Consider the following 13,969-nt stretch of genomic DNA (forward strand, 5'->3'; position numbering starts at 1 on the left):
ATTGGTCCCTTACACACCAGAAAACCTGATCCTATGTGGGTTCCTCTCTGCTGGCTACCGGGCAACCCCTGCTTCCCTGTAGCCCCTCGTTGCCAGCACTTGGAAAGCTGCATCCAACAAAATATGCTACAGTTTTATGCTTACTGACATCAGGGCCAGAAAATAGATATAAAAAATCTGATTCCTCAGTGATTTGACTTTTCATTACTAAGGAGCATCAGCAGCAGAAGGATATTTATAGTACTGCTGCAGTGTCAAAGCAGAAGGACATACACTGACCCACTTGTCTGAAAGGACTCACACTAATAATGGACCAGATATATTTTCTAAGAACTACTATTTATGTCATGCATATGGCATATAAAAGGGGCATAAATGTAGTATCTCATCTTTATCTCATAATTATGTGTTACCTCATGTCAGTTTTGAATCCCCATGGTTGCCTGTTACGTATTTGCTTCTCACTGCTTCCTTAATGTGTGACCTGTCAATTCCATGCAGAAAAATATCCCTTCTAATGCTGCTGCTAATGCTACAACTCTCTGGAATGTGTTTTGGGACTTCTGGAGATAAAGCCTCTATCCTTATACACCATTGGAAATTGTTACTTTATGGCTGGCTGATTGCAGATAATTTTTTTAATAATTTACTCGAGGGATGATGCTTGGCAGAGGTTGGAATAAAAATCCTTGACCAAATGAGAGAAAATTAAAAGTTGTTATTTGCCCAATCAAGGTATTTAAAGCTAACCAGCAAACACATAATTTGAGGAAAACTTTTCATTTTGACACACTGAAATAAGAATTTGCCAAGATGTAGTGGCAGAGCCCCACCCCAACCCCGAGGGGATGGGGTTGTCGCCAGCCTGGCTGAGAGGTGAAGTCAGAGACATAAGAAATTAAAGGAGTACCATTAGAAGGTCACAACGAGTGAGCAATAGCCGGACACATGTGTGCAGAGTGCGTGGACAGTACATGCAGCCTATCATGTCATTGTATAGCATGAGTTACAACCAAACACGTTGTAAGACGCGTGGACAGGGCAGCTTTGCTATAAAGCTAGCCCAGTCTGACAATAAAGCGAACTCTGTGAACATCACATTGGTGTGTCAGGTTCTGTGTCTCTCATGGAAAAAGCAACATTTTGGTGACCCCCGACATGATACTTCGTATCAAAACAAGATTGCCGGAAGTGAAGAAGCGAGGAACGCCACCTGGAGGGCAAAGTCAGCCCAGCGCTCGAAGTAAAGCAGAAAGTAGGCTTACAGGGAAGCAGGTGGCATGGGAAACACGGCATCCGTGGAAGAAAAAATAATAATGAAAAGTATTCTGCAGCTGGCTGCACGAACAGGAAGGTATTTTGAAAAAGATGCGTTAAAGCGTCTGCTCTGATTCGCCCAACAGAAGGGGTGTATCCGATGGACGAATTTTTTTCTCCCGGTACATGGGAGGACATAGGGACTGAACTATGGGAAGCGGTCACAAGGGGGAGCCGCGAGGCTTGCGACCTCACCAGACCCTGGCAGGAGGTCAGGCAGCTGATGCAGGAAGTCTCAGAGGAGCTGGAGCTGTGTGCCATTCCCTCAGAGCCGCCTGCCACGAGCTGCCCCCTCTCTGGGAACGCCGAAAAATTGATACTGCTAGTATGTCCCACATCAGATTTGGAGTTCTGGGGCGGAGAGCAAACTATGCCCTCTGCACCCTTTGAGCCATTGCCTGCCTCCGACGACAAATGGCAGCAACCAGTAAGTTTCAACAAGCCAGGACAAGTTAATCCAGCCGACATGCCTATGCTGGAGGACTCGATGGAGCATGTCACAGAGGCACCCCAAGGTTAGTTTAAGGGACAACAGGGTCCAAAACAACTTTTATTAAACCGCTGAGAAACAGGATCTTAGCGCTCCAAAAGTGACTTAAATACAGGTTTGAATATCAGTTGAGGTAAATTATTAAGGGGCAGCAACTAATACAACAGGCGGTCCACAGAGTGCATGCACGTGGCTTCACCAAAAACAATGCCAGAACCATCCCTGAGTCCTGGAGGTGTACACACTTGCCTGAACACAGTGCAGGATTATTTTTAAAGAGATACACGTACTCGTAGTGAGTAGAGAAAGTTAGTACACTCACGATTCTGCGAGGGTAAATTTATAATACACTCGCAATCCTGCGAGGGTTAATTTACTTACACGTGCAAATGTGCACGGAATACTATACATGTTTATGTGGAAGCAGGGGAGGAAAATACACTCACGATTGTGCGAGGAAATAATTTTATACATGCTTGTATTAAGCACGGGAAGTTACACGTGCATATGCGCACGGAAAGTATAAATATACTCGCAATCCTGCGAGAAGTTTACTCACACACGTGGCGGCAAGGCAAGCGGAGTCTCCATCCTGGAGAGGGGGGGCTCTCGGCGGCAACATCTTGCTCGTGCTCCGAGAGACCCGTGACAATGGGCGGAATCTCGACGAGAATCCCGTTTTTATACTGGCTGATCAGACCTGACTGTAGGTATTCTAGAAGCTTCTCTGCATCCCCACACTGACCACAGGTGCACAGTGGCTCACTGGCGCCTCAGCACTCCCTTCTCCTAATGGCCCTGGCCAGGGTCAAACAAAAGCAGCTGTTAGCCTCAAATAATAGAGAAAGAGGGAGATGTGCCTACACCTTCCATACTGAAGGAGGGGGGGGATAGAGGGGGGTTTACGTCCTGCCACAGAGCACCAGGATGGAGCACCGCAGAATCGCCCTGACTTCCAGGAGGAGAGCCACATGCAGAGCCTGAAGGACTTACTGAGATGTCAGGAGAGCCAGATGCAGAAAGTTTTAAAAGCTATGAAACGACTAGATGGCGGTAACAGTAAAACTTCGTGGTTAGTAGCATATAAAAAGGCGTCGGATGCAATTAAGGATGGGCTGGAGGCAACTGGCAGGGAATGTGAAAAACGGGGAAAACAGGAAAGGGAGGGGGCAGAATTAGACATCACTCCTGAGGAGCTCCGTATTAAAAGGGAGCGAATACAAAAATGGGATGGACAATGTGTTGAAGATGGGATGTGGTCTGTAAGAGAAGCAGGTGAATATTTGAGAGCACGATATGGAAAAGGGCTGGAGACTGGGTTAGCAGATTGGTTTGCAAATATGTGTCGACTTACTGATCCACAGGGAAACACAAGGGAATTGTATAGCAGTGATAGTAATGATAATTTGGGTGCTGCCCCTCTGCATCAGGGTAGAGATATTCCTCGAGATCATTCTTATAATGCAGGGCAACGTTGGCAAGGGGTAATCAGAGATGCAACCATTGAAGGGATCATGTTACCTGATAGTATTACAGCAATGCCAGTGCACATACATAATAGAGGAAAAAGGTAGTGGTCACCCTTTGATTGGAAAACGGTTAAGCAATTGCAAAGTGCAGTTATGCAATATGGTATGGATAATAAGCACGTGATACAGCTAATTGATTCATTTTTCAAGGGGCAAGTACTAACTCCAACAGATATTAGGGCATTGATGGAGTTATTGCTTCCTCCAACGGGGTATTTGCTCTTCTTGGACAAGTGTCAGGGGAAGGTGGAATTGGCAGTATTAGAAAATGTTCGTTTACCAGCTGATGATCCATTGTGGTTAGCTAGCAAGGACCAGTTACTGGGTCGTGGGCAATATGTGGATGGTGCTACTCAGGCAGCACTTCATCCAAGGATTTTGCAGCAAATGCAAGGGCTTGCTGTGGTAGCAGTGAAAGAATTGCCAAATATAGGTAACCCTGTGCCACCCTATTCTACAATAAAACAGGATCCTGGGGTATCATATATGAAGTTTGTGGACCGTTTGAAAGAAGCTATAGATGCCTCTCCTAACCTGACTCCAGAGGCAAAAGTTGCTGTGGGGAAAGATTTGGCTATGATGAATGCTAACATCAAATGCTACCAGACATTAGCCAGTTTGGGAAAAACTGCTTCTCTGGCAGAGATGGTGGAAGCTTGCACACGGGTGCTGATTATGCAACAGGCGGTAGAAAAGGCAAAAATACGTGCTCAAGCCCACGCTGCGGCCTTGGCTGCAGCGCTTAAGCCTGCAATGAAGCCCTTCTTCTCGTGGCCTAGCATGTTTTACTTGTGGACAGACAGGACATATTAAAAGAAATTGCCCTCAGTACACTCGGAGAGGGGGGCCTAGTAATGGCACTAGTCAGTCACCAGCTCCTCTCAATAGTTTGCGCTTCAATGGCACGTGCAGTCGGTGTGATAAGTATGGACACCGAGCAGTGGAGTGTCGATCAAAATTTTAAAAAGATGGGACACCGCTGCCGGGAAACGGGAGGGCCAGTGCCGGGGGCTGGGGCGCGATGACACCACAATACCAGCTGAGAGGGGGAACAGCCATGGTTGCTTGTCCAAGCTCAGGGCAGCAACCTCAGGAAGTGCAGGCGTTGATCTGGCCATGGGAACAGATGTCACAATAACACGCAAAAGGCTCCTCATGCAAAGGAGGCTTTGTATGGTTTGAGAATGGTCAGTGGCATTCACAGGTTGTCGTAGCTGAAGGATCGGTTCAAATTTTAGAATTGCAAGCGGTGATAGCAGCATTACAAAAACAGCATAACTGTCCAATTAATCTGGTAGCAGATTATCTTTATGTTGTGGGAGTTGTACAAAGAATACATAGAGTACTTTTGCAGTGAGTTTCCAATTCCTTGTTGTTTGAAGCATTGTCAGATTTGTGGTGCGTATTAGATTATAGGACAGCACCAGTATTTATAATGCATATAAAAAACCATGCTAACATACCAGGTGGTCTAGTTGAGGGAAACAGCATTATAGACAAACCTGTGGCAGTAACAAATATATCTCCTTTTGAACAAGCCAGACAAGCTCACAAATTCTTTCATCAATCCTCAGCAGCACTCCAAAAACAGTTTACACTTACCAAGGAACAAGCTCGATCCATTATTGCAGCTTGTCCTGATTGTGCCCGCATAGTGCCTCTCCAACAAAAGGGAGTAAATCCTCGGGGCTTGCAGCCAGGTCAGTTATGGCAAACTGATATTACTGAATTTGCACCATTTGGCTGACAAAAGTGCATTCATGTGTCCATAGATACCTGTTCAGGACTACTGTGGGCTACAGCTTTGACCTCAGCAAATGCAAAGGCCATAAAACATCATTTATTACAGGCTTTTGCTGTCATGGGTGTCCCTACACAAATCAAAACAGATAATGGTCCTGCATACCACTCTGATGGACTTGCAACCTTCCTCGTCTAGTGGAAGGTACAACACCTGTTTGGAGTCCCCTATAATTCTACTGGCCAGGCAATTATTGAGTGTGCACACCGCACTCTGAAAAATATTCTGTCTGTTTTGAAAAAACAAGGGGGAATTGGTGTGAGCCCAGAAGAGCTTTTGATGAAGGCATTGTATGTGCTGAACTGGCTTAATCCTAAAAGTGAAACTGAAATGGAACCGGTTGTTATGCACCATATCAAAAATGTCAAAGATTTTTCCGAAAATGTACCTAAGGTCAGTGTGTTTAATCCGACAACACAACAATGGGAAGGTCCTATGTCACTAATAACCTGGGGAAGGGGACATGCTTGTGTTTCTACAGGTAACCACAAAAATTCGTGGATCCCAGCAAAGTGGATGAGACCTTGGCTAGCTAACAGAGAAGAAACCGATTGCAATGATGACAACCCTTAACTTCAGAGGTGTTATTGCTTTTAGCAACAGATGTAGCCAATGTTGAGAATATCACTTTTTAAAACAGAGCAGTGATTAATTTTTTGTTATTCGCCATGTTCACAGTTATGAAGAGTTTGATTGTATGTGTTTTTTGAACTTGAAAGATGAAACGATAAAAGATTTGCAGAACAAGAAAATAACAGAAGATGTTGGGTTTTTTGGGTTGGATGCCTTGTTTTGTTAAAAGGAATATTGAAAACAGGTCTGTTCTTGTTAATTGTAATTGTATTAGCCTTGATGTTCTTACCCTGTATTTCACACTGTCTTTAAAGCATGACACGGCATATTGTCAATATTATATTAAATAAAAGCTGGGGAGATGTAGTGGCAGAGCCCCCCCCCGCCTCAAGGGGATGGGGTTGTCGCCAGCCTGGCTGAGAGGTGAAACCAGAGACAAAAGAAACTAAAGGAGGTAACAATGAGTGAGCAATCGCCGGACACACATACAGCCGGACAGAACATACAGCCTATCATGTCATTGTATAGCTCGAGTTACAACCGATCACATTGTTGTAAGGTGCGTGGACAGGGTAGCTTTGCTATAAAGCTAGTCCGGTCCGACAATAAAGTGAACTCTGTGAACACCACATTGGTGTGTCAGGTTCCATGTCTCACATGGAAAAAGCGACACCAATACATTTCTTGACTTTTTAGGTTAATACAAAATTTCAAGGAAATTACATCTACTTTCATAAAGTATGCGAAGAGCCTATATTTGTCTCAGATGACATAATAATGTAAATAATTGTGGCATTTACATTTTACTGTTCCAGTCTCTCTTCTCTTGTTCTTTCCAATAGTGAGGGGGTTTTTATACATACATAGTCATGATGAGTCAGAACAGATGAGGAGCTTTGGCTTGCTCCTCATTGGATTGAGAAAACCTCTCATTACACTTTCTGTTTTTTTCATTGTTATTGATTGGACAGCGGGGTGGTTTGTGTAGTTTGGTTCAATTTTTATTTGTTCTTTCAATAAGAAACTGTCTAGCATGTTTCAGTTTCCCTATTATAGAATGTTTTATCTGGTAGAGAATCCATCTATAGATTTTAAATGTATGTAATAGATTTTCATTCATGCATAGGCTTGTGGAAGTTGTATGAATGCCATTTGCAAATATTTATATTTTAGTTTGACAGAAGTAAGTGAGGGTATCTACTTTGTTCATAAATGTTGAAATTTTTACAATACAAACTTTTCCCTGTAAGGAAAAAATAAAACTATGTTGGTAATTTTTTATGCCTATGGTGTCATATAGTGGAAGCTGTTCATTTGCATTGAGTAATATCTAGGGGTCATACCCTCACATCAAAGCTGTGGTGGCATATCAGTCTGCTAAAAGTGTTCCCTTCTTTTGTCTTAATTACCTCAGTGTTTACATGCTTGACTCAGTGTCACAGCTTGTCTCTTTCCTGAATCTGAGATTCAGTGTTCAGAAACTACAACATTGCAAGCTGTTGGGAGGATTAAAGTTTCTAACAGATGCCTGAAATTTGAGGAACTTGCCCATTGGGTTTTTTTGGGTTTGTTTTGTTTTGTTTTGTTAAGTTTTTTTTGTACATGATGGCTTTCTGCTATAGAATACCCTTTAAGAGTACCACAAGTACACACTCCATCACAGAATTTAAAGAGAAACACCACAAGAGGAAATCAAGGTAAAGCTGGCTTTGGGGAAGGGTGTTTTCAGCTAGAGTCTGAAAGTGTATATCTGAGAAGAGTATCAAAAAGAGTATCAAAATCTAAAGGGAATCAAACTGAGTACTTCAGGTGGAAAGAAGACAAAAAGAAACAAGCAACAGGGATGTTCTTAGCAAGTGCAGAAAGCTCTTTCAAAGCAAAAATAGAGCAAAAGAATGAATAGCGAAGTAATGTGCAAGAAGTTTGAAATGTTGCAAGAAAACACATCCTCTGTGATAGAACTACCAGTGATGATATGGTAGCGTGGAATACAAAAAAAAAAAAAAAAAGCCTTATACGTCTTTAGAGTTTGTGTTCTCTTTCAAAAACTATCTGAAGCTGATGGCAGGTTTAGGTCCAAGCAGGTTTAGATCTACATTTGTTTCAAGCTATAAAAAAACTCAGCAAGGGAAAATGAATTGAGTTTCACACTTTAGAAAAGCAGTAAGAGATAAGGTGATACAGACAGGAAGATGTAGTTTGGCTTTATGTTTTGTGAGCTTTTCATATGCTACAGTAAACTTCCACTGAATATTTCTTTTCTTCAACCCTCTTTAAAATCCTCTGTAATTTATTTCTACTCAGCATGTTTTCTGATTGCAATTATCTCTTTATTCTTATCTTTCACTACAAATCTTAATGGCAGTTGTGATTAGGAGTCTGTTGCTTATTGATTATGTTGATATGTGCATAGCAAGTTATTTATGTACTTACTTTAAATTAATTTTATTTGTAGAGTTGAAGCAGATGTTATGGAGTTGTGCTTTTCCACCAACTGTTCAATGAAATGGCACTTACATGAGGCTTTTTCTTTTCAGAATCTTTAATTTTCTTTGCCTGTATGTTTCTGATTGGGACTGCATGAGAAAATTACTTTCGTAACTAACACAAGTATACATTGTGAGGTCTATGGTTCACTTTCTCCCTATTGGACATGTACTGTACTGTGTTACCAAACTCTTTGAAATTCTTTCTGGATATTTCTGTATGCATACATTTTTTCATGCATTCAGATCCTGACTCTGAGCAGTAAATCACAGTTGCCTTAGGTGCTGCGTGTGTGGGTATGTGTGTATACATGAAAATAATGTTTATCAGCTAATAATTTGTAGGACGCAGCTATGAGTATTCCTAAAGTCATGCTACAAGACAACATTGGAGACAAGCACCCTCTATCTAAACCTCTAAAGGCTATCTATATGGAGATTTTCCTTTCTTATTGGGCAGTCAACACTTTGTTTTCTGTCCTGTTCTCAAAAGCAGAGTGTAATAATTCTGGCATATCATTCGTGAACAAAAGACTTGCAAGGACTGTAGGTCTTTGCAGTTCTTTGTGCCTGTATTGCTTGTATTCCTTTGACCTGCCTCAGGTACCAAGTATCTTTATATTGGCTAGATAAAGAATAAGAGATTTAAATAACACAATGGACATAGTCTATGAGAAAGCAATAATTAACTCTGCAAACCCTATTTTCCTCCAGAATCCTGGCACTGTGACACCATCTTTAGATTCTCTCTTTGCTTTTTGGTCTTTTTGTTTATTAATTATTAAACACTTTGGATTTACTGGTCTGTATTTTGTAATGAAGGTTCTAGAAAACAGTCCTCTTTTCTGTGGTCTGACTCATGGATGTGCCTTTTTGTTTGTTTTTATTGTGTGTGTGTAGTAACTGTACTATGTTCTGCAAGAAACGATATGTCTTAGGAGACATTTCCCTTGGTCTTGCACAAGGAGGTGGAAGTACAAATGTTGGATTACATATGCTGAATTTATTGTACTAAGACAGACCCTGGCATTTATATTTTTTTTTGTTAGTAGATGTCATATACTTTGTTTTATAGCAGTTTTAGTTCCTTGTTGAATCTTTTATTTCACTGTGTATCTTCAAAAGCCTTTAGCCATTCTCTGTGTTGCTATGTAACGGGAAACAAATCAGAAACTGGGTATCTTCATGTTTTAGATGATGGTCATCAGTCTCTTGTATGGTAAATACGTGATCACTAATTTGAGATCATAATTAGTCTTGTTGTAGGCAACTTAATTGCCATCAGAAAAGAGACTCTTATTTCTTGTGCTACTATTTCAGGTTCAGAAAAGTTCTTTGTTTTTTTGGGAGGTTGATTTTGGTTTTTTTTTTGGTGTGGTTTTTTTTGTTGTTGGCTTTTGTTGGTCTTTTTTTGTTTGTTTTTGTTTGTAATACAAATGTTGTCATTGTTAAAATTAGAAAGTGAAAACAAAATACCTCTTAAAGGGACTGATATAAAAGTATAGTTTTGACTATTATGTTTAGAAACCTTATGACCATCATATTTGCTTGGAATTTGGAAAGTTTGCTTTCTTACACAAAGACTGAAGTCATACATGGTTTGATCTGAGAAAAAAAAATCAAGAAATGTTAAAATAAGTCCACTTTATGAAAGATGCAAGTGGAATAGGACCTCTTTTGGTTAGGAAAAGTAGTCTTCACTTGTTTTGTTTCAGTTCTTCTTCTCTTCTATACTATGATTAGGTCTTGCCGAGACCAGGAAAAAATATAAGTTTCATGGACGTGATGCTTTGTTGTTAGCCTTTTTGGAGAGAGGGATTTTTTTTTTTTTTTTCCATTTAGGATAGGGGCAACTCAAGACATTTGCATTTTAGAGTAATACTTTGAAACATATTACAAAATGAAAACCAAAGCAATTTGACTGCTAAAACATTCACCACATCTCGGAAAGGGAGGCCATTCATTACCAGCCCAAAACAACTGAGTAATTAGCTGAATCTGACAATATATGTTTAAGATCACTATGTTACTTGCTACACTTCGTGAACATTTTTCAGGACATGAAGAGAGAAATACTTAACTGCTCAGTTGCTTTTGTACCTATATTTACACTATCAGAAAGCACACATGCAAGTTCTAAAAGAATATTCTTTTTGTATGTATGTGTGTATACATAGATACGTATTCAATTACTAAATGTGCAGACTTTTCTTTTTTCTTATATTACAGGTTCTGTTGGTCTGCAAGTAAGCTGGGTAATACAAGGTATTTTTTTTTTTTTCTATGACAGTTACGTTGATTATAAATGCTAAATGAATATACATTCCTTTGGGGGGCTCTTTGTGAAAGATGAGCAGGGACATCTTTGTTTTATTGCCATGTAACAGTAAAGATTTTGGAAAAGCATATGGTCTTAATAAGCTTGATTATGACAGGTCATATTCATTTTTTAGGCCAGTCTACAGAAATTAAAAATTACTAGCATTTAAACTGAATCACATCTATTCTTGATAGTGTATGATTTACTTTTATTCATCCTGGCCATCCTACAAGGGTAGATTCCAGGAAACACAGAAAGTTCCAAGTGTAAGGAGAAGGAAACGTGTGCCTCTGAGGTTTTTGGTTGTCCATTGTAAACTGCACTGGACCAGTAGGTTGTGGAAAAGATGAAATATTGGAGCTGAGAAAGGGAAGGTAATCAGGGATTTGTAATTTTTTAAAAAATGTAACAGAAAATAGCAACACTCTTGCTTTGAATTTCCTCAGCTGGATCTCTGTTCTGCAAGTAAGGAAGAGAAAAATTTTTGTTTGTGTATTGTGTCTTAATACCTGACCTCGGTCCATGGCTCAGAATATCAGCAAACACAAACAAATAGTCAGCCACAAAATGTGCAACTATTTTATTAGGAATTAAAAAAGGAGTCTAAAAGCCATCTTCTGCTACTTATGTAGTGGAATCTTGGAGACTGTCTTAAAAAGCTTAGACAGCTGTGCACAGCAATTGTACTTATCTTTGTACTGCCAGAGGATTCTTAGATCATGTGCTAGCATGTTCTCATTTAATCTATTACTCTAATTACTATAGAATTCGGATCAGCTGCAGTAATTTTGTGTATGCAAAGCGTGCTTCAACAGCTTTGACAATGGAATTAACTATAGAGGGTCTGCCCTTCATAGCTGCCAGAAACTACACCATTCTACAGAGCTTCTAATATCAATATCACTAGAATTACCTTGCTAAAATGGAGAAATAACTTTCTGGAAGCAAGGAACATTGAAAACCAACCAACCAAACAAACAAACAAAAAAAACCCTTAGTTTCTCAGTGTTGATGTATTACCTCTTCTAAATGTATATCACAATGTACTTTAGAATTTTTATAAGAATGTATTTAATTTTAACTTTCAGTCTTCTGCATTTGTCAAGCAGCATGATTTATTATGGCAAGATGGAATTGTTTTGAACTTGAGATATGGCAGAAGAGAGAGCTGCTGACAGACTGATTTGTTTCAAGTTATTGAAATATTTTCTCATTGGTTTCTAGCCAACAGCTATGCAAATAGAAATTAATATTCGAAGAACAACCATAACAATTATTATTAATGTACAGTGCCCTTCTAGATATTTATTGCTGCAGTACAACTTCTGTTTTGTACAAATCAGTTTTCATTGTAGTTTATTAGCAATCAACGATGATTATTTGGCTCTAGAGTTTACAAACTATAATTCATCATCCTCTTATATTTTATTTATGAGACAATGTCGAATGAAAGAAGCATATTATGCACAGGTTTGGGTAGGAAGATCTCTGAACTCTACAGCATATAAACCTTGCCATGAAGCAGCAGTGTTCAATGTTCTGCTCTGACTACCATGTACATCCAATCTGCCTTCATCTCCCATTAGAGGAGAAAGTAGACTCACGCTCTGGCAGTGTGGTCTCACACTCTGGCAACTGTGATTTTAAAGAGAGATTTAGAAAAATCCTGACCCGTTAAAGTTAATGGGAAATTTGCCATTTACTTCAGCGAAGCCAAGATTTTATTCCTTCTGTTCACTGTGTTGTTACTTTGGTTGACACCTGTGCTAAGCAAAAAGGAAGCAGAAAAGAATTGCTTCCTTCTGTTCATCCTTCTCTCATGGGAAATAACTTTCAGCAGATTGAAAATATTTGAATATTCTGAAATGGAGTTGTTTAAATCCTCCTGCTCCCATTTTTGTAACTGTCATCTTAAAGTAAAATATTTTAAGAAAGTAAAAATTGTTCTAGCCTGTCATCTCTGTTGTCATTACGTCTCTTACTGAGGAATAGTTGCAACTACTAGGAAAGCTGATGATTTTCTTTCCAGATCTTTTAAATTACTACAATAGCAATAACATTTAATTATCAGATTCCCACTATGGTTGCATGAAGATGACATACATACACAAAAAAAAACCTATTTCAAAACAAATGAGACAAAACAGTAAAGAGAATTAAGGAAAGCAGAGGTGCTCACATATGTTATTAATAACATATCAAACCAGTTTCTACTAATGGAAGATGTATTTTGCTCCTGGGTATTAGTGGTTCCAGTGCAACATTAGTAAAGTAAACAATACCATATTCATTACAGTATAATAAAATATTGGTTATTTTATTCTAATTGTCATTCATATAGGAAAAACTCTGTTTCATATTAGAAATTTGTTGGTGGCTTCCAAGAGCTCTTTTGTTATTTTTCTTGCAGTTCACATGCTAAAAAAATGTCATAAAGTTATGAGTATATTTTAGTATGACAATCTTGTAAGATTAAAAGGCATTTCTCCATGTTAAACCATATTCTTAACCTCTAAAGATTTGTAATAAGGAAAGGTCTGCCGAAAGGAGTATGGTTTTGAACATGTTTTCTGTATGTCATTTAATGAAGAATTACTAGTTAATATAAACTGGATAACTCCCTTCCCTTCCCTTCCCTTCCCTTCCCTTCCCTTCCCTTCCCTTCCCTTCCCTTCCCTTCCCTTCCCTTCCCTTCCCTTCCCTTCCCTTCCCTTCCCTTCCCTTCCCTTCCCTTCCCTTCCCTTCCCTTCCCTTCCCTTCCCTTCCCTTCCCTTCCCTTCCCTTCCCTTCCCTTCCCTTTTACAATATTGTTCCAAAACGGTTTCCTCACATTCTGGGTGGAAAAAATATACTCCATGCAAAATATTATTATTAAGGATAATATTAGTGTCAATGGAGTCCTCATTAAGTTAGTTGTGAAGGTCAAAAGATTTATGTAGGAAATATACCTTAAAATGAGCAATTCAACACTAAATGACGTCTGAATTTTAGTAAATATAGTGAAATATCTTATTTGATAGCTCTTATCAATAGACTCAGACAAAATTTGTACTTCAACTTTGCCCAAAGTATTTGTTTTCAAGAACTCCATGTGTATCTTAATGGTGGCATGAATTTTCAGGAACAAATAAACAAGCAAACCAACCACAAACAAGCAAACAACAACAAAAAAGTATAAGACTTTTTTACAGTACTTATGTTTTGTATAACCCCTTGTCCGGTCCCAACAGATGGTGTGAGGGATGAGTTTATTCAGAATGCGACATACGCCCTGACCCAACAGATGACAGTGTGAGTTAATTCTGGGTATTTTTGCACAGTAATGCAAAGTCAATGACAGACAATTACTGCAGAGGTCCAATTCAATTATGAATTTACTAAAAGCATGTGGTGGAATACAAATTACAGTGATTAGTGACTTCGCAAAAGTATAATATCACAAAACTTATCAAT

The 13,969-nt window shown here is 39.4% G+C and overlaps 1 protein-coding gene across 30 annotated transcripts in view; it reads left to right on the top strand.

Moving 5' to 3' along the window:
• The window catches only part of PTPRD (protein tyrosine phosphatase receptor type D), a 1,234,877-nt gene that overhangs the window by 568,370 nt on the left and 652,538 nt on the right, over positions 1-13,969 (top strand). For 29 of the 30 annotated variants that reach the window (XM_071802225.1, XM_071802223.1, XM_071802231.1 and 26 more), the window contains one exon: positions 10,426-10,461. The exons of the other annotated variant lie outside the window; for it this stretch is intronic. The gene's annotated coding sequence lies outside the window, so the exon portion shown is untranslated. The remainder of the gene's footprint in view (positions 1-10,425; positions 10,462-13,969) is intronic. 30 annotated transcript variants of the gene reach the window in all.

The sequence above is a fragment of the Patagioenas fasciata genome, chromosome Z (assembly GCF_037038585.1).
Source record: "Patagioenas fasciata isolate bPatFas1 chromosome Z, bPatFas1.hap1, whole genome shotgun sequence".
Taxonomy (NCBI): Eukaryota; Metazoa; Chordata; class Aves; order Columbiformes; family Columbidae; genus Patagioenas; species Patagioenas fasciata.